At 31.8% G+C, this 26,985-nt stretch overlaps 2 protein-coding genes and 2 long non-coding RNA genes across 6 annotated transcripts in view; 2 read left to right on the top strand and 2 right to left on the bottom strand.

Moving 5' to 3' along the window:
- Nucleotides 1–6,688, bottom strand: part of PCB (Pyruvate carboxylase) — a 146,674-nt gene extending 139,986 nt beyond the window's left edge. Inside the window, exon 1 of the mRNA XM_074125154.1 lies at nt 6,547–6,688. The gene's annotated coding sequence lies outside the window, so the exon portion shown is untranslated. The remainder of the gene's footprint in view (nt 1–6,546) is intronic.
- Nucleotides 6,689–6,704: 16 nt separating this feature from the next.
- On the top strand, nt 6,705–13,524 carry LOC141452760 (uncharacterized). The gene is made up of 5 exons (XR_012457601.1): nt 6,705–6,850; nt 7,196–7,312; nt 9,175–9,294; nt 9,395–9,824; nt 13,346–13,524. It is a non-coding gene; the product is annotated as an uncharacterized lncRNA (long non-coding RNA).
- Nucleotides 13,525–14,201: 677 nt separating this feature from the next.
- LOC141452762 (uncharacterized) lies at nt 14,202–16,127 on the bottom strand. The gene is made up of 3 exons (XR_012457604.1): nt 15,935–16,127; nt 14,820–14,924; nt 14,202–14,682 (listed from the first exon to the last, which is right to left on the bottom strand). It is a non-coding gene; the product is annotated as an uncharacterized lncRNA (long non-coding RNA).
- A 1,358-nt stretch (nt 16,128–17,485) lies between these two features.
- The window catches only part of LOC141452757 (uncharacterized), a 119,738-nt gene continuing 110,238 nt past the window's right edge, over nt 17,486–26,985 (top strand). For all 3 annotated transcript variants that reach the window (XR_012457580.1, XR_012457577.1, XR_012457572.1), the window contains exon 1: nt 17,486–17,838. The gene's annotated coding sequence lies outside the window, so the exon portion shown is untranslated. The remainder of the gene's footprint in view (nt 17,839–26,985) is intronic.

Here is a 26,985-nt window from a genome sequence, read left to right as displayed (position 1 = left end):
CAAATATCCTGAGGTCATTGGTGTACGGATCCTTTTTTAGTGTATTAACGTTCACCTTATAAGGACGAAGGAAGCTCCTAAATGTTGCCTAAAATTGACAATTCTCGGATAATATCAAAACTTCTAAGTGGCGCTAATGGCCACAGACGTCGATGCGCCGGGGGGGAAAAAACTTCTAAGTAAATTGTACAAACTTTTAGTTCGGAAAGGAATAAAAATAAAACTAATTTCCAATATCACGTAGTTTATAACCAAAACTAATATGCTACTTTGGTCTAGGAACAGTATTTAGAATTCCCGATTGAAGTTAGAATGGGTTTGCACACATAGTGATCCCAGCAATTGGGAGTTCTGGAAGCAGAGAACTGTTGCTTTGACAAGCACTATAGGCGAGAAAATACTTTACTGTTACAGTAAAATAAGTAATAACTTTGAAGGGATTCCTAGTAAAACTAGGCGCAAGGAAAAGTTATCCCTTAGTTCAATGATAAATAAGAGGCACAGCAATTTATAGAATTTATAGTTTACTTTTAAAGAATATGGTTATTATTTATTTGAAGACCATTTTTATTAAAAGTACAATATTTTACCTCATAAGCGCTAAATGGAAATAACAATTATGTTCATGCAGGTGTAATATGCTCAGTACAAGATATTTATGTTCGCTGTTTGATGTATTACATTAGCAGTAATCTCTTCATTATAACGGCCACACTGTAACCAAGTTGAAAATCTCGCATATTCATAAATTATGAAACTAATTAATTTTGTTTCATACTCCTTCATAAGCCAAATGTTACTGGGATAGGTGAAAAAATAGCCACCTACCTGTTCGCAAAATATTACAATATTACTATTTTCAAGAAGTTAATGAGTTACATTTTTTAATTTATTATTTTTACATTAAATAACAATGAAAAGATATCAATAATTGATTTAACCTGTCCGGTAGAACAGTTCTATAAGGGAGTATTTATAGTTATTTACTTGACAAGCGAATGAAGTGAACGCAGTGGGTGAATCAATAAAACGTGAGTGTAAAAAATATTCATGAGTTGTTTTTTTTGCAACCACATTAAATTTGTTGATTTATGACAAATGACTAAATGAAAAAGGATGATAAAATAAAATAATATTCAACTATCTTTTAGTATTTCACAAATGTTTTTTCAGTTTATATCTATCTAAGTATACATATTATATAAAACATATAATATATAAAAAAGCCAAAAAGGTATCACTCATTTGACAAGAACTCGAAACCTACAGGGCCGGCTTAAAATAATGAATGAATATCTGTTTAGGAATACCTTACTATTTTTTGATGCATAGAAAATGGATAATTAGGTAATCGACACTTAACCATAAGAATACAAAATATTGTTGCTTCTTTCCAGATATCCCTTAACAAGTTGGCTTTTATTTCAGTCGAATTATGAGGACTTTTACTCTTTAAAATAAACAAATATTTTAAATAAAAAAACAAACTAATCTTACAAAATCACTCCTACAAGTTCTCCGTTGATTAAGTCTCAATTGTTAAATTCTTTATATTTGTGAAAAAATATGTCAAAGATAAAAATTTGTAGGAACTTCAAATTTTATTACTTCACACAATTACAAATTATTTGTATTAAAATTAAAACATTTTATTGCAATACTTTTTTTTTGGCAAAATTGAATTTAGCAACTCGCCACAAAAAGTGGTACTTTTCTAAAGAAAATTTAGTTCTGAAGATTTCTGAAAATTTGCCTCCCACTTTCGGAAGCTAGATCCCCCCTTCTATTGCTTCTGGCTTTAAGTGTACTATGTAAGTGGTTATCGTAGTATTTTATTTTATTTTTTTACAAAACATATCTTCTATTGAAAGCCTTTTTCAGAGCTACGGCAAAAGGACAGCAACCTCTCGTTACAGACAACACTATCCATCACCGGATTAACTGTCTCTTTCCCTAGAAAAAGAAATTTTAAGGGCAAGAAGTTGGTTCAAAATCGCGATTTCTATTTGGAAATCCAATGCACTAACAATCAAGCTGATCGCTTCTTTTACTATTAATTATGTTGCTACAACATTCAATTGATTCATTTAACTTTTTAAATTAATTTTCAATTAATTAGCTGTTACTATAATTAGCAGTTTTATCACTGATAATGGGGAAAATCCGAAACCGTTTAGAAGATAAAAATATGTCTGGAATGGCGGATGAATGAATGATAACTACCAGCAGTGCGAATCCGAACACATTTTCAGAATCACTAATCCAGTATCACTAAAAGTATTGCTTCCAAGCTTGGAATTCCAAAATTTAAGACAATCTGTAAAAGATTTGAAAATGCAGATTTTAGTAATTTTACTTAAAATTTGTTCCAACGAACATCATTAAATGTTATAACATAATTTGAGTTTAACTCAGTTAAAATTCTTGAAAAAAGAAGTCAGAGAGTGCTCTTAGCTCAAACAAAATAATTTGTAATGTGAAAATTTTTAAAAGAAATGAAAATAACACGGTTAATTTTTTGCTTGTTTCTTTAAAATGAAAAAAAAAAAAACACAATGTACACATTCGAATCAGGTGATATTTCAAAAACGTTAGAATTGTGATGCTCTGAAATGATTTATTTAGATGACAAGTATATCGACTTTATTTTCAATCACCTATTCGGTTGTAAATCAACTGTTCAGAATTCAGTGTTCAGTATATTTACGAGGACATATCCGTCAAACGAGACGAGTAAATCCTATGCCAAATAGTCTATTTATTGTACTTGAACTACATAATTCCATTAAAAATGAGTAATTTCTTTGAATTTTTTTTTATACTTCTCGCTCCTTGTGAGACAATATACCGCCAAACAGGGGCTCTACTTCTGCCAAATGCAAAAAAAAAAAAAAAAATCATTGCATCCAAAATACAAGATAAGTTGAAAGTTTTGCTCTTAAAGTGACCGAGACATTTAGGTATTTATGACAGATAATAAAACTTCTTTGGTTCCTGAAAGTAAGTATTTAAATATGTTACAATATCTACAGTTTATGACGGTACACTGCGAAGGAAGCTAATCCTATGCTTTGGTCAATTTTTTTTTTTTAAGTTTTTATTTTATTTATATGTAACAATCTGTTAACTATTACGTGTACCATTGATCAAAATTATTAGAGCATGACAGGTAATATACTGTAACAACCGAAGTAATGTAGGTTCACATCAAGCTACGTCATTTACATTTCCAATCATATGTGTCAATCTTCTCACTTAATAGAAACAGAAAAACTGATTGCATAGAAGATATCTTTTTATCCAAATGGAAGCGTTCATCACATGAAGGGTTCCAGTATTATTATCCACGAATAATATGTTATTTAGGTATCAAATGTTAATTACAGAAGTTTTATTTAAGATTATTTTTGAGAACATTAAAAAACACATCCCTTCCTCGCAAATTAAGCAATTGTTAGAAAACCATAATTATATTCAAGCTCAGAATAGATCTGATTAATCATTTTACAGAAATCGTACTTTTAATTATAATTAAATTCTAACCTAAAATATGCAAAAAAAAAAAACAATAGAATAAAGAAGCTGCAATAAAAAAATAAAAGGAGTTGAAAAAGTTTCTTCAATAAGGATTTAAATTAAATAATAATATAAATAGAAATGAATAAAAATTCGTTTTGACCAAGCTAAAGAACAAGGAAAATAAAAAATCATGTTCTACCATCTCACTCAAAGATTTATTGTTTATGCATTATACATACATACATTATACATTATTATTGGTATTCACTACATTTCAAACTCGTATCTCATGCGAATATGATACAGGCCTATGCATTGGAGGTCCCATTATTGTTTTAATGGTAGATATTCCATTATATTATTTTTAATTTAGTTTGACAACAGAAGGTTAGGCGTAGCTGAGGAAATTTCGGGGTCAGCGGTGTTTTAGTCTACTGGGGAGACTGTCAGAAAGAGTGAGAAAGGTTAGTCTTTGAATAGGTGGGTTAGGATAGACAGGTATGGATTCATAGACTTTTATTCAACAAGGCGTTGTTAGCTTAAGGGCAACAGAAATTATGAAGTATTTGTAAAGGGTGAGATTTAAAACTTAAAGGGGAGTATTAGTTGTATTTCGAAGGTTATGGTTATATTGAAGAGGATAGGCAAAGGGTTGCCCGATTGAAGGTGAAGGATATGCATTTGCACTTAGCAGGGTTCACATTGATTTTCCATCTTGTGAGTCTGGTTGGTTTTAGTCATGTGAGTTGGATGATGTTTGTATTGGCTGTAGTAACACAGGTTTCGTTTGCTTAGGAATAGAGGATTACTACTTCTATGAGGGACAAATAAAAAATTATTAAATCTATTATAAGACGAGTGCGATTTAGCATTACCCAGGGGACACCACGTGGAGGCCACACTCATTGTCCCCCAAATGTATTTTATTTTAGATTTGAATTACTTCCAGGATATAACTTGAGACTACAAATCACCGGCGACTTATGATGTGCATAGTGGGAAGACAATCAAATCGAACAATGTAATGTAAATAGCAAATAATAAATGAAACTAATCCTGGTAAAAAGTATCACCAGAAATTAATACCAGTAAAATTATCATTTAATTAAATGAAAAATTTACTGTTATACTGGGACAGATATCTGAAGTCGTAAATGAGTGCATAAATAGTGTTAAGAGAAATTTAAAAAAAAGGTAAAATAACGTTATTTTGCAACTGTAATCAATGTACAATAAGAACAGATATGGGAGAGAGATAAGGAAACTGTGCAAATACATGCGCATATATATACATGCAAGTTTCTCCATAGTTAACGAAGACCATTATGAAGAATTATGGGAACCGTTAGTTCGCCTTGTTCGCAATCTTACACAGCAACCATCCTGGTCACCAACAAAGTCTGGTGTGTTGAGATGGTCGCGTGGCCACTGCTGCTTTAGTCTGCGATGTGGATTTAAAGAAAGTGTTCTGGTGGACATGTTGTGAACCAGAGAGTTGTGAATGACTGTATAAAATGGAGTAGAGTTTTTTACATTGAGAATGGGCTATTTCAGAAAGGAGAGGAATATTTAGGACAGAATGTATTGAGTGATTGGAGAAGTAGAAGAAAGCGTCAACTATTGTTCTTAGATATTTAGACTGTAAGATATAGAATAAGTAAATGATAAACAATGAAAAACCACAATTCATCACCGATTTTTAGTAAAATATAAATTTAATTTGTCGAAACAATTCAGTAAATAGAATTCAGCAACTCATTTTTCTCGCTTTAATTCCTAAATTCAGTCTTCGATGCAAAAGTATATTCTAAAGAGGTTCTTAGAGATGTTATCCCAATCCTCACATACGATCTAGAGTTTTTGGAAAGCCTACGATTTGACAGGGGGTCTTCCTAACATATCGCAGGCGCGCTCGATAGAACTGAGATGTGGACACCTAGACTGAAAAAGCAAAATCATAGTCCCAACCTTCTCATGTATTCAGAAGTTAAGCACTATGAGATCTCGTTTTATTTTGGAGTACAAAAAGTTACATTTGTAAGAAAGGTGCGAGTGGTATGGCATATTGGATATTTTTAACATAACTTTAGTCATTTATATTGTCTCTATTAACAATGACAATTTACAAGCCTACTTAGGGCGTATTTTTCATCTGGTCTCTTCCACACTCCCTCCTTCCATCAGGCAAATTTATGGTGAACCTACCACACAAACCTTCGGGGCCAAAGTGAATTCATGAGCTTTAAAAACTTTAGTGAGTAGTGGTGAGAACGTTGCCAGTCTTTTGGCTTCTCTTTCTTGCAACAGATCTTTAAGGGGTGTGGAAAAAAGTTCAAATAAATTTTTCACCTCGTCCATAGTGGAGAACCGGCTTCTTAAAACGTGATAGAATAAATCATTAAGGCGCAATCGACTAGCTAGATACTTTTTTCAGTAATTGCAGGTACTGCAGTGAAGCCAGGAATCTGTCTAAGGCTAGTATTTATTGCATTGGCTCATTCCCTATGAATATAAATAGACGGACGGATCATAATTTTCTCAGATAGTAAACTTTGAAAAATGTTTCGCGTAATCATTTTGCTGACAGGAAAAAAGCTCGAACAAAAAATAAACAATGAAAAAAATAAAGACAAGGGCACAAATTAAACGATGATCTAATAAATGAACTAAGGGTTTGTCTGAATCAAAATAAACATGTACCTACTCTCGGTTGCTTAGGAACTTTTCAATAAAGAAAGATAAAATAGAAATCTTAAACTTAATGATTTTCAGTTTCTAAAAAGGTGAAAATGAAAAAGGCAATTTGAATGGCATAAGTTATACTTCACTATTAATTCTGTTCTTACGGAAATTTTCATTCTTCAGAAAAAATTAATAAACTACTAATGAAAACTATTCCAAACGGTACAGCAGTCATAATATTTATAAAGGAATAGTACACTACGCAAATTAAAGCTTCAAAAGAAACACAAAGAAAACAAGCTTAGTACTCAGTACAATAAACTAAAAGTTCATTAACAAGCTTACTTTTCATTAATGAGGATGATTAAATCACACACCGGTATGCGAAAGTTAAACCATACTGTAACTTTTAAAAGCACTAATCCAGCTATTCACAAAGTGCATACGTTCAAAATCACCAATGCAACTGAAAATTTTAAAAGGAAACTGAAGGAGAGGTAATATACTGCAGGTTATCTCGTCCACTGCAACATGCTTCAACACCATAGGGCAGGTTAAAGTAGTTTCACTTTCTACCACCATTCTCCATTGCTTTTATTCTTAAAATTTAAAAACTTCAATTTATAAGCCCAATGGATACAAAAATGAGGTAGGAGAGTACAATGCTATTTTGTTTTTGCTTTGTGCAAGTATTATTTACAGTTTCTTACATATGTAATTAATCAAAGTGAAACTGAGACATGTAAGATATCCAAATTATTAGATTTTTTTTTCAATTTTTGCTAGTTAATCCTGGTGGAAAATAAGTCGATAGATATTCGGACGTTTGTCTTGATGAGCCGTAGGAGTCAGAATTCTTGTTTAAAGGTCTTAAAATCACCAATAGCTTTTACAAAAAAGCTACTGCACCTACTTCCCTGAACCCATCTTTGAAATGCTAGAATAAAAATTAGAACATCAGGCTGACCTTAAGTTGGTTTTTCTATGTTTTTAGGTGGTATTAACTTGAAGAAGCTTTCTGATGGACAGTAAAATGATTTTTGAAGGTATTGCTCGACAATGTATTTATTTACTTTTTGAAGTACAATTAACCAGCAAGTCAATCTGTCTGGTAAGTGATTTTAGGAGATTTAATTGAAATTTAAACTTCTACTTGGCTTACCCATAAATTTTTGACCATGTTGTTATATAGTTGTAACTACTTAGGGACATATATTCACTATAGGATAAATACACTTAGAAATCCTATAACCTTATAAATCACAAGTCACCTTGTAAATCTGTAATATTAGATCAGACAGGATAGCAATTGCGGTTAGCGAGAGTCGTAAGAGTGTGTGTTCGCGCCAGATTAATTTTTATTTGTTTTGAGCTTTTTGCTAATTTTTTAAAATTTATGAATAAATTCACTGTTCTTTTATGTATATTTATTTAAAGATATAACTAATACTGTTTAGTAAATAAGAGAAAACCATTTACATATTTATATACAATTCTGCTACTTAGTTTTTAGAATGTGAGAGGATTCCGTGGGCAGTTTTAAATTTCATCGTGGGTATATTGGAGGCGGTCAGCTCTCATGCAGTATGTGTTATGTGGGCTTGGGAACGCCTATTAGCACAGTAAACGTTCCAGAGTTTGTAAACTCTATCTCTAGTATCTCACATGATAATGGGTGGATAAGGGGGCGCGCACTAACCGGTATCTCACATCAATTTTGTTAGTTGTTCAGTTCTCACTAAACTGAATTTTTACACCAAATTATTTTTGTTTGAAATCTTTTTTTTTTCAGTTTTAGCTAATTAATTTATTAATGTTAATTTAGTTAAAATTTGTAGTACAACATATTTTTATTCTCTTTTCCAATTTTGTGTTTTAAACTCCAAGTGGATGTAGTTTATTTTTCTCTACTATTTTGCATTGAAATATATTGATTATTGACAATTCGTCCTAAGTAGACGAACATTTATTTGTAACACAGCTGTAGAACCGACAAATTTTATTATTCAAACATTCACCCACGAATCTAACGTACGACATTCATACTACAGTAAATACTCTTGTGCCAATCAATACTCCTGAGATATGTTCTTAGCCTTCAGTTTTCTAACAAATTTAAATATATCTGTTTTCACAGGTCATAAAATGGGACCCCAGAACTTTCAATAACTCCATCAATCCTAAACGCCCACATGAACATTTCGACGCACTGCTGTGCACTCTATCATCCAATATTTATTTTTCTTTTATCAATTGTTTACTTTTAATTTAAACCTATCAATTTTATTAAAATAATCTTTTGGGAAATGTGATTCGCAATCATTTTATAAATTAATTAAAATGCCAGTTATTTGCTGACCTAAATTCATTGGCGCCATTCGTTTATAATATTAATGGGGAAGGTAAATAGTATGCTCCATTTTATGCCCAAGATCAAAGCTTAAAATCTTTAGCTACAGTTATAACAAATTTTGATGGAGAAATTGCTCCTATGTAGACTGTCTTTTATTCTTAAAATGTTCCTTAAAACGCAATAAATGCACACAGCATTCTGAGCCCCAATTGGAAAGGACCACAAAACAATGTGGGCTTCTGAACTCTAGCTCAAAACTAAATAAAGTCTCAAGAGATTCATTGCGGTAAGATTCAAGATTGTAGTGAGCGGGCGATTTATAGAGTAGTTAAGATTTTGTCAGCTACTTAAGATATTGGATTTCCTAAGAAGACAAATAGTTGGCATCCAAGAAAAGATTACAGATGTATTAAGATTAATGTGTGCCATAATCAGGAGCTGGGAAAAAGCTGGAAAAGGAGTGATTTTACTGAATTTTTGCAAGTTTTACGAGCTATTCCAGCTATTCTGTTTGAATCCAAATTCTAGATGCTTATCTCTGCAACCAGAAAGACAGTCCAGGTAGCAGATGTGTTTTTTATAGTCGATGGGTTGGTTACTTTTTATTGTTTACTTTACAGCTGGCGAAATAAAGACATTACTAGACAAATTGATTGAGAATTCTCCACTAGGTCAGATAAGTGATTTTCAGAAGTAGTGACAGAACTAATAGAAAGAATGAGCGGAGACCTTATGCTATGGTAATATCAATTTTGATGTTATTTATTATTATTGAATGAATTATTTTTAACTTAAGCCGTTTTTTTCCTCTTTTAAAAATATACATTGACGTTTTTGCAGATCGAGCACGAAAATCACTGTAGAATTTGTGATTTTTAAAGATAAAATCATTGTATAGAAAGGACAAATATATTTGTGTAATTGAAAGAGAGAGAAAAAAATGAAAGAAAAGAGAAGGTAGAAATAATGAGAATGGAAGATAAAATATAAATCAATTGAAAACATTGGTCTGCTCTCTCGGAAATTATTAGCAACAACTTCCTTTAAATAATAAACATTTCTCTTTGAAAGGGAATAATTCTTGGTATAGAGTAAGGCAGAACGGAAATATGGACTGAGTATCAAGCCAACCTAGTTACGGTTTCAGCCAATAACTGAACATGAAGGATGGTGCTTTGCGAGAACTTTTACTTCTACAATTCTATAAAATAGAACTTACCGTCACTCTTCACTAATTATAACTTATCCCTGTATAAGTTCCTGCAAATAAGTGAGTAACTGAAAGAGAGTAACAATTTCTAATTCAATTTTAGAATTAAGTATATATTGAATTTTTCTGATTCTATAAATTCTCCAGAGATTTTTGAAGATCAGCGGACGTTAATTCACCTGTAAACTTCCCACCTAATAAAATTTGAGAATCCAGTAACTATTTATCAATTTGTGCGACTACATATTACTTACCATTTTATAAAATATGTAGTTTTGCTAGCAAATTACAAGTCGCCTATATATATATGATGTATGAGCAACATTAGCTCGAGCAACAGAACAATAGTTCTACAGTGTTATTCGCAAATAAAAAAAAAAATAGCTTTTCCATCAAATTCTAGTTTATTTACACATTCACTCGCATTGAGCAGATTCAAATTGGTCAAATCAACATAAACAGACAAGCAAGTGAGAAGCTATTAGATAAAGGTAAAGCAAGTTATTGGTGCTTCGTTGACCTGGTAAAAGCTTTTGAATCGGTCCCAAGAAATGTAATCTGGCAAGTTTTGAGTGATAAGGGGATCAGGAGGGGACTGCAGATTGCTATACAAAGTATATACAAAAGAATAGGAAACTATGTTCGTACTACGAACCTGGAATCTGAAGAGTTCGATACAACCCTAGGAGTGAAACAAGGTTGTATTCTAAGCCCCTTTCTTTCCATTCTTGTAATGGATGAAGTAGTAAGAAACAGTGAAAAGAGAATGAAAAAGCTATTCATTGGGTTTAGACATTTACAGAGAGTAGGAATTAGTATATTGGCATATGCGGATGATGTTTTGATGGCAGCATATTCTGAGAAGAACCTCCAGTTCAATATAAATATACTATCGGAAGAGTTGACAAAAATGAAATTAGAAATGAATATAAAGAAGTCTAAGACAATGGTAATTGGTGACAGCGGTAGGAGATTAGAAGTGAAAACCAAGGGAACTGTACTGAAGCAGGTGAAAAGCTTTAAATACCTGGGTGCCCATTTAAATGAGGAAGGAAGGCTGGAGGAGGAAATAAGAGAAAGAATAGGTGCGGCAGGAAGGTTCTTTCATGCAACCAGAAACACCTTCATTGGGAAAAAGGAAGTCTCCACGCAAGCGAAGGTCTCTGTTTACAAAACTGTGTTTCTCCCGATTCTAACGTATTCAAGTCGAGTCCTGGACCCTTACAACAAAATTGAAAAGCCAAATCCAAGCGATGGAGATGCGCTATTTGAGAAAAGCTATAGGGAAGACTAGAAGAGATGGAGTTAGAAATGCAACAGTAAGAAGAGCCTTGGGTGTACAACCGGCCATAGAGACAATTACAGCAAACCAACTCCGCTGGTATGGCCACGTAACAAGAATGATGGAGGACCTAGTAGCGAAAACTGTATATGAGGCCAGAGTGGAGGGAAGAAGACGTCGAGGCCGTCCTAGAAGAACATGGGAGGAGGAAGTGAGGGCCGGTCTGATATCAAGAGGAATTGAATGGGAAAGAAGGAAGGAACTAGCCAGCGACAGAGCCGTATGGAAGAGACTATGCAAGGCCCGCCCCTACACTGCTGACGCGGTAGAAGGGGAATAGATTATGATGATGATGAACATAAACAATTATTATTTTTATTATTAAATTATTACTTTCGAAAAGACTACTCGACAAACGATCAAAACTGACCCTGACGAACAAACGAACACTATATACCGCTCTACTTGCCCCAATATGGACGTACGGAATACAACTCTACGGAAGTGCCAAAAAATCGAACATCAACCGACTTCAGACCTTACAATCAAATATTCTAAGAACAATAGTTAACGCTCCCTTCTACGTCTCCAATCATACTATACACGCTGATCTAAATATTCCTCTCGTGTCTGAAACAGCCCAATCTCGCTACACAAAACTCCATTCAAATCTACACAATCATTACAACCCTCTTATCCACAACATGTCTACTACACTTCCTTCAAATCCACAGCGCGACTGAAGAGGCGGTGGCCACGCGACCATCTCAACATATAACGCCGACCTACTAGGACGGTTGCTGCGTAAGCTTGCCAATCTGGCGAACTAACGGCTTCCATCACTGGATCGTCGTCGTTCATTCCACTCACGCCCTTGGCGCCCATGCATTTGCGTGCATGTATATTTGCGCCATCCCTTATCTCTCATCACTTTTGCCTATTATACTAGATACAGTTGCAAAATAAATAAATTAAAATTAAAAAAAAAATTATTTTATTTAAACGACCCATATTCTGCTATCAGAATATTATTGCAAAGCCATTATAATTTAGCAGGGTGCAATATAAGTTAGGAATTCATTGATTGAATTCCTCATAAGCCCTTTAAAAAAAACACATCGCTAACCCAGATGATGCTACACATTTGTATAAACTTATGATAGGTAATGTAATCAGCATAACGCGATGATATTGGAGCTTTCAATACGATATTTTATTTATTCAAACAAATTGTATTTGCAAAATTTATTGATGAAAATTGTATATTTTCGGTTATGTGCTATGTATTTAGAATATATTGATAGAAAATATGAAACGTTAAGGTATGAAATATGTTATGCGACTAAAGAAGTAATAATTGTGTAAACTAAAAATAGTTTTCTCTTTACTTTTTCGATAAACAAAAACAAAAAATTGTGAAAAAAATTTATAGTAATAAAATATAGTATTAAAAAGTTGAAAAAATATTTTTAATATCACAATTAATTACTCTTTAACCAAAATAAATACTTAAGAACAATTCTCTCCAAAACATTGTTTCTGTTAAACGATCTTAAATTAGAACTCATATGGGACATCTTCAAAACAGAATAGTACCCTCTTTTGGTCAACTTGGGAGGATTTATTTTTCTTTTAATTTCAACCCATTCATATTCTTAAACAGATCTTTTTCCTCAGGTCATATCTATGAATTTGTAAAGTTGGTTATGTCAAATCCACTGTAGGAATTGACCGTCTCCACAAGCTTATTGTCACGTACTGTTAACAGGCACTTTGTACCTAATATATTGCAATACTTTTTTTTTAGAATTTTTGCTTTTTCTTAAACTTGCACATAGTGAAAAGTTTGTAGCAAGCATTTAATGTTTGGTGTTCTTGCACAGTATTTATAAAATAATAATTATTGCTACTGAAACAAAACCTCATTAATTTACAAGTTCCAAATTTCTTTACATTTTGTACCTATCTTTTATTTAAGAGCAAGACTTCTCATTTAATTTGTACCTGGTATTCAATATAATTTTTTGGTAGGAGGCAAAGTAGTCCTGGTTTGTGGTGTACTGAACAATTTTAAAGGGAGGTACGGTACATTTTTCGCATTCCAAATTACTACAGCGTATTTAAAGTATTTTAAAGCTCAGGAAATTTTTTAAAATTTTGTTGTTTAATTATTTGTTCTTACAAAAATTGGAGAAATCATTTTGGACGCACTGTTTCTAATGAATGAATTTTTACCTTAAAGCAGTTCAACAGTTGATACATTTTGTTTTCTTTTGATTAATTGAACTGGTGTTAACAGGTCTATGCAAACAATACCTGCACGAATTATGATGATAGACTGACCCTATAAACCAAGATAACCAACGGATATCGTACAGCAAGTCTTCATCCATCTACTGTATCTCTGCGAAATAACTGCGAGTTATATTTTGTAAATATTTAAATAAATATACGTCACTCTTTTTTCATAAAAGTAAATTACAGCCCTATTATTCTAGTTTTAATTACCCTTATATCCGACGGGTTATCCCGTCTATATCTTCATTTCATTCAATATTTGTCGCCTTTAACATGTCATTTTTCAGCATTAGTAAATGTTTCAGAGGGTTGTTAATAGGCAGCTGCTCCGCTCCTGTAATTTTGCATTTATCACTTTTACTAATTATGCTGATTGACACCTTCATAGATTTTTAAAAAATCGCCCAGCAAAAATGGACGTTGGTTGTAATATTAACATTTCTTCTGAATGCTTACATTTTGATGACAAATAATTCAGTGCTTAATTTCACTACACTGTCTTCTAATTTGCATACCAACCAATTTGTATTAATTGAATGTTGCAAAACAAATCATTGACGTTTTACTTGTAAGACACAAGTGGAAACCCTTAAAATAATGAAAACTTGAAGCTCTTCAACTAACTGATTAATGACTTGTGCGTCGTACGATTCTCAAAGTATTGAAATATTTTTTAACTTCATACGCTGTTAGATTATACTCTTGCATAAAAATAGCCACCTTTAGCATTAGTTGAGGCTTGCATATATAGATTTCAATTAAAATTACATTGTCTTTAAATAAAATATAAACCCACTCCAACTAAACGTTCAACAACAAAAAAAAAAAAAAGGGTGGAGTACAAAAACTACATGATATTGGCACAAATAATTATAATTTTTTTAAAAAAAAGGATAGAAACAACCTTATTTCAAGAAAAGTTAATATAATTCTTCCCAATCGCTATAATTTTTCAAGCATAACAAATGGATCACATTGGAATAATTGGTTCCATTTTGAAAATTACTGCAGATCAGTTTATTCCGTTCGAAATAACCGCAAAATGTTTGGTTGTAACTATCAGAACAAATGGTGATTATTCAATCATGTTAGTGACCTCTAATTTTAATTAAAAACATTGCTCTAACTAAAATATATTAAAAACATTCTGCCTATTTTACTAAGAAAACAGTTAATTTTCCCTTAAGTCTCTTGGTGAAACGGATCCAGTACTCTAAATCTCGCTTCAATGCAGACACCAACTTCTATATTATCGGCTGTCATTTGACCTTCAATCCTTCCTTTAGTGTCAGAGTAGCTGAATATACTGCATCTTCCAATTCCTCTGTCTCAAACAATCTGTAAAATTCAATTACGAGTGTTAAAGACTTTATGACAACAGAGATATGAAGATATGATACAATATTGCAATTTCGTTACTAATCATTTAGGTAGTCTCTCTCTCATTCACTCTCTATAAAAAAAAAAAATTAGACCTGAGGTAGGTGCAGACTTGAGGTAGATGTTGACAAAAGTATTTGAAAAAGTTGTCCGCACATACTCAAACCGTACATCAAATTAGAAAAAAAAATACTACATACCTGCAAAAACAATCAAAATTAAAACAATCGCTTTACCTAAACTTTTGTTTCAATTAAATTCATTGAAAAAGAAATTAATAACAGAATTAGAAAAAAAAAAAACTGACACTGGCGTTTGCAGGATTTTATCAAAAAAACAATGCGAAAAATATTTGACTATTCTATACCTTTGGTATTTTTTATTAAAATAAAAACCTAAGTTTTAAAAACTGCCAATAACATTTTTTTAGGGCTTTCCTTACTTAGATTCAATATTCCGAATAAATGAGTACTGTAAAAACATAGAAATATTGACAAATTGTACACCACTTGGCTAAATTGCAGGGAAATCTTAAAAAAATAATTCGTTCAGTAGACTTACTGCTGGCTAGAGATTATGCATCTTCTGTCATTCTACTTAAACAGAATACCTGTTCGCTTGTTGAAACAGAAATGCCGGACAATATCACGATCTCAGGGAGATAAAAATCCAAAACAGCTAATAAACTGCTTAAAATGAAAATCTCACAACTCTTGTTTGATTAATGTTTATGTTGTGGTATCTCCTCGATCAAAATTGGTATGGTTTCATTGCATAAGAAATCACTTGAAAATTTTACAGAAGCTGAACTAATAGACAAAAAATCAAATAATTGTCAACAACATAAAGGGTTTCATTATGCAAATTAATGCATTTAAAAAATCAGCAAAGAATCACGAGAATATTAATATCCATAGAAAGCGTTATAACTTAGAAACACCTCAAATGGAGCATAAATATGATGATACATGATTCAAATTCTGGCCTTAAACCAAGATCTTGTAAAAAGCCATTTATAGGGAGGGCATAATTGAATAGTACTTAGAGCTCAGCTATTAAAAAGAATATATGGGCGAATTTTCATGCTTTTGGAAGATGTTATTCTTAGAGATAGAAAAAATTTGTGTGGTACTGCCGGCAATAAATTAGTTGAGAGGGAAATTACAATGAATATTTTTGGAAATACATTTCTTTTTATAATTTATTGTACCTTAAATGTTTGGCATTATTACATAGATTTTTTTTCTATTTGTTAAATGATCCAGAGGTAAACTTGTAGAAATATTATAGAAATCCAGTGGTATTCAAATCACTTTTATTAATGTAAACGACAAATTAAAAACCCTGCACATTTCACTAACTTAACGATTGAACAAACTAGTGAACTAAAATAGAAGGTTAAATTAAATATTACCCGACTCGAAGAATGCCGATGATTGCCGACTACATTCGGGTAGATGCAGTTGAAACAGATTGTGGAAGGTAACAGCCGGCTAAGGCAGCATGGGTTCTAACCCATGTAAAATCTTTGTGTGAGTGAGGTAATTCCAAGAAAATTGGTCACTAACACAAAGACTTTACATGGGTCAGAACCCAAGGTACCTTAGCCGCCTGTTACCTTCCAATATCTGTTTCAACTAAGTAAACTACCCGAATGTAGTCGGCTATTATCGGTATTCTTCGGCTGTTATTTTATTTAATTTAACCTTCTGTTTTAGTTTACTAGTTTCTTCCATCGTTAAATTAGTGTTAAATTCAATATTTTTTGAAAAAGAGATTACAACTAGTTACACTCGTGTTTAGATTACTGAGGGGATAACTTCCAATTAAATATTTATTAATATTTTATATCATAATATTATTCCAGTTACTTTTTTAACTGAGATTTTAATATTAATTCTATTCCAACCTAACTTAATGCTTTAAGATTTCACTTATTAAGCTAAAAGAAAACTGCTGATGATATTGTAACCATTTACATATTTGCTCGTAGGTTTTTCTAGTATTTTCTTTCCTAAAGTTAGTTACCAAAAAATCAAGAGGGCTACAACCAGGAAAATTATATTAACTAATTACTGCACTTTTAAGCTTAAGAGAATAAGGAATAAATTAGATTGTATTTAAAAATTATTTCTTCAAGCTTAATACAAGTTATTTCTATTTTCTCTCACTATCTAAGGTAAGTGTTTCAATCATTACGAAGTTTTGAATTGTAAGTTTACGAAACCTGACAGCTGGCAAGCTGGTTTCTCACTCAAACCGTGACATATGTACATACGTATGTATCTTAGTTTAACTTCTGTAATATTTTTTCTTTTGTCTTGGAAGGTTGTTCCAGAGCGGGGCCTTGCAATCCTCAATGCCTTCCACTATTGATGCCATTAATGTTATTGTCTGCACAACCTTTTCCGAAAAAAATATATGTAGTTATTCCTCAGTTTCCAGTGTGGAGCCTTTCCTCCTGATAATCCTGTTTAGAAGAGTGCTCACTTCATTTTCACGTGGTGCAATGCTTTGCGCTTCGTTAGTGCTAAATAACTGTCAACATGAAAAAAAGAAAGAATTTGTATTGCATATAATCAAATCTTTTTAAACGTATTTTTCAAATTTAAATGTAGCAGGTTTGCCTAAAACACTTAATGATACTGTATTTGTATGTGTACATTTGTAAATAAATAAATTTCAATTTCAGTTAACGATTAAAACAAAAAATGGATCTAAAGTAATGTTTACAAAACTCCTGCTTGAGCACTTATTAATTTCGTATTTAATATATTTTATAGAAGAACTTGATTAGATAAATTAATAACAATTAATTAAAGCAGAATAATGAATTTAATTTTAATCTTAGAGTGCTAATATTAAACAAGTGCTATTCGTTTAAATTAATCAAGCTTTACGGAATACGAGTTTCCCAGTTCTCTGGATCTTCTTTCTGTAACACCATGTTTATAAATGAATCATTTATTGATTAGTCAGCTGGGACAATTAATTAACGACTGTGTAAGATGGCTTGTTACATTTAAAATTTAATATTAGTGATTAATTAAAATTGTTGTGCCAGTTTTAATTAGATAATATTTCAGCTCCATGCATCCTAGAAGTTCTTATACTGTAAGTACAGTGAAATTTTAATTATGAGAACATGTAATTTACACATTGCCTTCCCACTTGAAATTTGTACTAAATGTGGTTTAAGTCGCCTAAAAAAGTCGCGGATTGTTCAGTTTGAATTATGCTAATTACACACACTAATTGTTGCCATTATTGGTTCTCGGGGTAAGTCCGGTTCCCCACGACTCGGCAGAAATCAGAAGGCATTTCCTAGATGGTCTAAAATTGTTAAATCCAAACCTTCTTACAATGTCTATGATTTTCCGTGCTAGTGTTAGTTACTGAATGATCTAGAAGATGTTTTGTGAATCTAGTGAGCAGGCAGGCCAGTCACCAGATTAATTTTTCAGGGTTAATTTTTCGAATCTGTTATTATTATTTCAGGTAGGAGATTTGTAAATTTTATTAATTTTGCATCTTAGAATGGGTTCAAGATTTCCTGGGAATCCTCCTAAAAATCAATTTTTGTTGAAAAAAAAAAAACAGAAAAATTAAATATTTCCTGAAAGTGTCTGCGCTTAAGAAGATGGACAATTCGGAGAGTTATGCGTAGGCTTTGGAGTACCCATGGGGTTAGTAAGAAATACTTCAATAAAATTTGGAACAGAGAATCTGCAAGTTTCCATCATATTACACCCACTGTGCTAAATACAAAGTTCTATGGAGGAGGATGCCGCCTTTTGAGACTACCCTTTAAGTATAAATCGTAAAGCGAATCTTAAGTATAGATTCATGAAATTGTCAACTAGAGAATATATGTAATAACTATAATCTTGTAGCAACATTATTATTACCACTTTCTTTAATTATGATGTTACTATTATATTATAATGATAATATGAGGCTTTCGCCTCAGCAGATGTTATTAAAAAAAAAAAATAGGTCATCATATTCGCAAATTTGTTCGGTAGATCGAAATATTTCTTTTCTATGAGAAGGAAATTTACTTGAAAAGGAAGTTAAGTAGAAAATAACATTGGGTTTACTCAAAACCTTTTGAAATGTTGGCAACTAGTAAGTGAAGTGCAAGTATTCACCAAGTATTTTCTTCCTTACATGAATTCAAATAAATTTGCTCCAAGAACACTTAACTATAGAAATGGCAGTAGTGTAGGGTCGTATAAGAAGTAGAACTAGAAAGGACAATACAAAAAGGAATTGGAGATGGACTGCTGCAGACAGTTTAATTGAAGGAACGAAGTACTACCAGTTGAAGTCTTGTTCAGAGTATACATTCTCAACCATCACATAGTGTGTTGGAGTAGATGATTTCTGGTCCTGAATAGAAGTTGTTCTTCTTGGAAACAGTAATCATTCTGAATCTACAACTAAAACTGTACCACTGGCAATCTTCATAATATCTGCTAAATTGTAATAGCTACTTGTAATTCTGACATTAAAAACAAATTTAATTTCAAATCTCTATTACAAATTTAGGTCTAAACCATAAGCCATGGTCCACTGAAGCCAATTGGGATTGCACGTGTAACTTAAAAGCTAAGGAAGATATTTTTATTACAAATTAACAGATAAACAAAAATTGTTTCCTCTAAAATACCTTTTCAGCACACATCAATACAACGATATATGACATTCACCTATGAACTAATCGATGAAATAATTTTGTAAGGTTTGTAAAATCTCTTATTTTTTCTTTCTCTACGGAATTCACATCTCAAACGCTCTCTCTGTGCATTATCTACTTCATATTCGAGAGAGGATCAAACATCTCTCTAATGTATGGTGCTCATCTTTTGCAATGCTTTCTCTGTTTCTTTGTAGAATGTTTCTTACTCAATCCTTACCTACCATCGCTTAACACTTAAAACCTTCTCTAAGTTCTCTTACCTCTTTTATATTTTATTCTTCGTTCCCACAAAGTTCTGGAATTGTTTTTGTCTAGGAAAGCTACTATTTAACCCTTCACTCTGCTTAAAGCCATCGATTGAAGCCAGGAATGATCTAAGTAGCCTCCGTCACACAAAAAACCTTTGATTAATAAAAGAGTCATGGAGGAACGCTGAACCTAGCATTGTTTATAATGTTAACAAGACAATATGTGTAGATAAAGTCTTTATTTAAAATAGTTACACATTACGAGTAGTATATGTGAATATTTTTGTTTGTACATTTCTGCAAAAATTAGAGCAGATACAACATAAAACATAATTACAAAAGTAGTATGAATGGTAAAACTCCCAAAGAAGAGCATCATATTACTGGGCACTGGCATCTAACTTCATAAAGATAACATGGTTACCGGCGGATCAATCGTTCATTCCATCTAATTTGTGTAAAATAAATATATAATCACAATCCTAGTTCTAGCGAGATCTACTGTGCATATAAAACAAATGTAAGAAGGAAAATATCTTGAGGGTTTCTCAGAGACTTTTCTTTCTTAATTATTATTTTCTTTTATATAATTTTGTCCTCCAATAGAAGAAAGAATACATAAGACCTGTGATTACAATGCAAAAGTTAAAAAAGATATTTACAAGGGAAATATCGTGGTAAAAAGATAATATCCATTTTAAAATGGCTTAAATTTAGCAAGCTACCTTCTAGCCAGTACTATTATCTTGAGGTTATTAAAACTTTTAAAATTATGAATGATTTCTTCGTTAAATATGTATGGCTAATTAACTATGCAAATTGCCAAGAGAAAAGAGACGTCTTTTCTTTTTTTCGTTGGTTAGTAAAATGAAGAGGAATATTAAGTGTTTTCTTTTGTTTTTTTTATTAAACAATGGTTTTTTTTCCTGCGCAAAGATGCAATGAAATAATGCGGAAGAATTAAGCCATTCTTTGATTTTTTCTGCTTTAAAGATTTTTATCAACTAGAGGTTTCTTAATTTTGTTGTTAAACTGTTAAAATAAGTTACTTTTTTTTAAATATAATGACGGCAGTATCTGTATCGAAACAGTTACAAATGAAGCTGAAATAGCGATGGTACGGGCTTTTACCCTTGCCATAAGTGACAATCCTCTTGCCTAGATTTCATCTATTTAGTCACAACACCATCTCCGCATAAAAACCCACTTCTTTAGGTTGCCTCATATTTTGTTCCAATAAAAAATTATTAATTGGACAAAATAATTATTTTCAGGAAGTTGGGATTTGTAAATCTAATTGACCGAAATTCGGAGTGTTCAGTGTATATTGAATATACACAGATGCACAAAGCTTAATTGCTTCTCGATTATAGTCAGATTTTTCGTACTTCTTGGCCACCTGCAACAGATACTAAATTTTTGAGTTGTAAAATGCAAGCTATAGTGCTGAGATAAGATAATCTGAGAACTTTTAAATTTGTACTCGTTATTAATTAATTTTGTGCCTGTTCTATAAAATTTAAGAATATATTTCTGAAGATGGCAGTAAATGCATGGGTATGAACTGTTGTAGTTGCAATAATTCTTTAAAACAATAAATAAATTCCTCAACACCGAAGGATTGTTGATTAAATCAATAAATGGCTATTTACTTTAGTACCTTTTTTTGTTTGTTCAGCAACATTTTTCATCACATTGGTGACAAGAACCATGTGTACATTTCTTTCTTTGTTTATTCAACCCACCTCAAACTATATCTACGATAATATATATACTATGTAGGAGAAGTAACATATTTCTACTTCTAAACGATAGATTCAATGATACTAGAAATTGGATAAAATAAATAAGTTCACATTTTTCAATGAATTGAAGCTCTTTAAAGTTTTAAAGAGGATTGGGGAGGAAGAATTTTAACTCTAACAAAAATATTTACTTCAATATAAAATATATTTATACATATCACTTTCTGCTATAAGTTTGGCCAGCTGTTTGACCATTAGATTTTAGTAGATGATTCTGGAAGTAACAGCAGTTCACCATGTACATTTTTATTTCTATCACCTTTAAAATTTAGTTCACTAATCAAGACCCTTGCAAGCCAGGCCAAGGTTAATTAATTGGCGTAAGTAGTGTTTATAGTTTCGCAAAGGGACACTACAGAAATTGTCCTCTTTCTTTCAAACAAACCACTGAAGGAAATTAATCAGTATTTGTTTGAGAATTACCTTGCTAAAATAGAACTGAGGTTTACAATAAAATTGGGATAGGGGGAAAATTTGTCTACTCTTAAGCAGAGCTGTATTTTATTGTAAAATGAAGCATAAAGCGATACAAATTGACGTGTATTTGAGGAAGAAAAAATGGGTTTTGCGAATCGATCTTTGTTGGTTTGCCAGAGTGGAAGTACTTATCTATTCTGTCTACTATCTAAATGAGTTACTAGTTGATAAACTATCCATGCACCTTGTTATTGCTCTAATTGATGTTTGATAATCTCAGGACTTCTTCAAATGAAATTCTGGGTTGATTTCTGGTAAAAAAACTTCTAGTTAAAGGGAGAAGTATCAACGGAAAAAAGAGATCAGCCCTCAGAAAAGAATGGTTAAAAAATACAAATATATATATAGGTATATGTAATTCTATTTAAGTAATTTGTGTACTCTAAATATGGTATAATTTCCATCGTGTTCTCCACATTTTTACTATTCTCGACGTTTAAAGTTCATTTTTAAAAATCTAGAAAAGGAATTTGCTAAAGAGCCATTGCATGTTTAATATCTGTAATGTAGATTTTTTTTTTTTATACAAGGGACAAGGCTTAATTAGTAAAATGGCAATGATAATAAAAAGCCAGTAGTATCTTTAACTTTTCACTTATAACAATGATACTTTAGAATCAAAGTGAATCCTAAAAATTAGTAGGGAGTAAAGTGCGCCGTTGTTAGACATGTGTTTCCAATTTGAACGGGAAAACAGAAGCATTACTTTATCCAAGTGTTTGTACCTAGCTTTCATTAAGGATTAAAGAGTTGGCCTCTTGTTCACATTCTTTGATCAAATGAGCGCTAGTGTTGAGGAAATTTTATTGTACAAAAGGCGACTACTAATTTTACAATAAATGTAGACAACTTTTCTTTTTTTTTAAATTTGTGGGATTATTTTTAATGTCAATGGGGTAAAATGATTAGGATTAGAATGATCTACTTATGACATAAATAATACACATTCTCCTGATGGGACGTTTGACGTTAAGACCGCCAGTAAAAATATGCATTACTTTACAAATCACACATTCTGTGTGGTTTAGCAGTTTAACTCATTGTAGGTCTATTCAGCAGCCACGATTTTGTCACAAACTCACCACCGCAGTCTTAAGAGTCTTACACTTGATAGTCTAGACTCTAGAGAGAGAGAAAGGTTCCAGGATAAAGCTTGAAGTCCGAAGAGCAGAACACAAAGGAGCATTCTAGACGTTCTGCTATAAACAGTAATCTTGACTGTATAAATCCTTATTTGACCCTAAAGCTATCCTCTCCGGATATGTTGACGACAATGCTATCTTTTTCTCTGATTCTGTCCCAGTAATCTCCTTAGAAATTTGTAGTATACATGTTCATAGGAATGATTTTGTTAGTTATCAAATAAAATAAATGGAAGCTAATTTCAGCATGTTACGTTTTCACTTTGAAAAATAAAACTGCCCCTTCTACAACTCCTTTTCCGAAACTCAGATGCCATCCGTTGCAGTCGGCTTATTTGGGATTTAAATCGTGAAATAACTTTTCCAATAAACTTTTATTAAATTAAAATGTGTGAAAAGTTTAGGAAACAGTTATTAAACTTAGCTGCAAAATTATATTTTCTGGGAAATACAAAATTAATAATATCTGCTAGGTTATTATTGTAAATTATAATAACAATAAAAGTTTTAAAATATAAACGAAGCGTTAAAATTTAATTGGTTTCCCAATTAATAAGAAGAGGGAAATTTAGATAAACTTGCGCAATGTTAATAGTTCAATTGACCTTAAACTTCCAGAAATTAACAACTCATTAGGCGGACAACTTGTTTGCTAATTATACTATTGTTACTACTGATGACTCTTCTAAATTGTCTCTTCTTAGCTTTAAAACGTTATCTCTTAAAACTTAGCTCGTAAGAAAACCGGTGAAAATGAGCGTAAGAGGACGACGGACATTATATATCTTAAAGTTTTCATCTTACTCTCTTTTCTAGGACATTAACTCAGTTGAGGAGGCAAGGGGTCTTGGTCTCCTCAATAATCCTAGCCCTTCGCTCCTTCTGAACCTAGCCTTCTCTTTCGATCGGGAAATTCATTTAGGCTAGGTTCTATTCTAGTTACATGTCCAGCCTATTTCCATTATATTCATTTCTACTAGGCAACAATAGCCTTGAACGCACTTCGTATTTCTACCTTCTAGGCATTCTTAGAAAGTTCCATGTCCACTATAACTTAATCTAGCACGGGTTATCTTAAAAGTTAATAATGATAAAATGATCGAAGTGAGAGAACTATTTATCTAAGTGTTTCTTAAATTATCACTGTGGAAACTAACCGCATTTTCAAGTTTATTAAAAGTTGTTTCTTTGCTTCTGCCTTATATAATTTTTTTTATATTAAGAATTTTTTTTTTTAAATATTAGTATACATACTTATAAATATTTAATTTCTTGCCTATCACTTTGCTTTAAATCTTTTTTTGACGAAATATTAATTTTATTAGGGTTCTGGGGAGATGTATTTTTTTTTTTTATAGTGAACAAGATTGAAATCAACAGTCTTTTCAATACAAATTTTAAGTTTCAAGAGAATATAATCACTTAATTGCGATGTTAGATATTTATTCCCATGAATATTTACCCAAAATTTAGCTAGAACCATATGTAGAAATGGCTACAAGTAGGAAAATATAAATTCTTTGTCACCTCAAAAATCCAATAAGCTATATAAGTGATGGCACTAAACCATTGCCAAGCACTTTTTGACCTAATATGTTACCATCTTTATGCATCTTCTTCAAATCGAAGCACTTTCTTCTTAAGGTAGCAATGTGGAGTAGTGTAGAGTCTTTGTCAGGACTAGAAAAGTGGTAAATCAGGAATGGAAGGGAAGTAAAAAAATAAAAAGCTACTGGCAAATAAATAATATTTTTATCATATATAAACAATTAAATTTACAATATATATTAAAAAAATTATTCAATGTATTAATATAAATATTAATAAATATAAGAAAAGTAACTAAATTCATATATATAAATTAATACATAAATTTAAACCTCTAATTTTTTCTAGTATGACCACTACATGAATTTTTATTTAGAGCAAAAATAAGTAAGTTCACTTAATTTATAACGCGCACTACAGTTTCATTTTAATTAAAATGATAAAGGCAGTTTTGATAAAATATATATTATCCAAAGAATTTCAAATTTTAATAATATTTTAAAGAACATTTTTCAAAATCCTCAAGTTTTATCCAAAGTTCGTTATTTCCTTGTTCTTCTAATATGCAGAGAGCTTAATTAAATAAAAAAAAGGAAAAGAAAAAAAAGAACGCTAACGAGGGAATGAGACAATGTTCCTGAAATAGCGAGAGAAAATTATGACAATATTTTGACAACTTAATTTTAAGCTGCAAGTTCACAAAGCGTAATTTATTCTTTTTACATGACTAGCAAACAATAAGAATAATATATGTAGAAATATAAGACTACACATTTAGGGTCATTACATTTTCTCTTTGATTTTATCCGTCGGAGCATGTTCATAGTATCACTGAGCGTTTTCGGACTTTCATTTATCCTCAGCGATCAATTGATCAGTCTAGTGTAGAGATTTCGATTTCACTTGCAGATATAAAATCAAAGGTATTATCAACCACTGCCGACCTATACCACATTTTCAGCCATAAAATTTTGTTATACGGTAAATAATGTGCTTTACAGACTTTTCCTAACATCCCTTCATTAATAAGATTATCTAATTACGTGATTTAATTTTATAGATTTTTAAGGTAGAGACTAGTTTCTTTATTATAACATGATTCTATGAATTAGGTTATTGTACAGTATTGATTGTTAAATTATCGTTTAGTCACTTTAATTAGATTATTATATTCGCAAAGGCACACATTCTGTTAAATTAACAATATTTGCTTGATCAATTGATTAATAACAAAATAAATAAAAATAATTATTGGAATTCTAAAAATAATGTTGGAATTTCACTGATTCGGAAATTGAGGAGGTCGGCCAAATTAGACTTGTCTCCTCTTTGTGGACCAAATGTACTGCGGATAGCGTAAAGCTTTACCCCTATTCCCGAACAAAAAATTAATAATAACATTACAAGCAGACTATTGGAAATGGAATACATGGATACTCGCGATAAAACTCTAATGAAAAGAAGTAGTGAATTCCAGGACTAGGAAACGAATAGGAAGGAATTTCCTTCTGCTTGGCTAGCCTACACATAGCGGTGCGATGAAGCTAAGTTTCTTGATTACTTAAGCTCGTCTTCTAGCTTTAGTAGAGTGGAGGATGGCTTTAAAGCTGTTTCTGTTAATGTTACTTTTTTCCTCAAGTTGGTATCCGTTTGTCGATATTCATCCTAGAAAATCAAGTGCAGGTTCCTATTAGCATAACGCATCATGATGTCAACGTCTCCAAGGGGTGAGATAAAAGCCAGGGTTATAGGTCGTTATGACGCCAGACAGTCATTAAAAATATTTGAATGTAGAACAATTTTTCCCCAGTGTTACCACTGGCCATAAAAATCTAGCCTTAGCGTAAACAAATATATGATTATTCAATTGAATATTATAATGAATAATACTGTAGTCGTGGCTTTAGAGAGGTAGTTTAGATAGCTGGGTTTAGCATGGTCACATGCCAGCTAAATATCACAACGAGGCCAGACCGCCATATAATAGTCTACTAATGGTGTGCCGTTCACCCCCGCGCCACTATATCCACTTATTACATACGTGAAATGCTTCACCAAGCCTCCACTTTACGTCCCCCCTTGCACCGGTGAAAAACTATTTAGGAGATGCCAGGCTATATACCCTTCCAAGGTCATTCCGACCTCATTAAATACATTTTACTGATTATTGGGCATTTTTATTGCAAGAGAGTTTAAATCGTTAGTAGGCAATTAATAATCTAAACCAAATATTCACAAAATATTTAATAACAAAAAAATAATAATTTCTTTCAATAGAAAATTATATAAAATATTGACGGAATGTTTGTAATTCTTTCTGCCAATTTGTAGAATTAAAT

This window comes from Rhodnius prolixus, unplaced genomic scaffold (assembly GCF_049639745.1).
Source record: "Rhodnius prolixus isolate KJV_2025 unplaced genomic scaffold, Rpr scaffold_3, whole genome shotgun sequence".
NCBI classification, from domain to species: domain Eukaryota; kingdom Metazoa; phylum Arthropoda; class Insecta; order Hemiptera; family Reduviidae; genus Rhodnius; species Rhodnius prolixus.
Note: the sequence above shows the minus strand (reverse complement) of the source record. Positions and strands in the feature narration are given on the sequence as shown.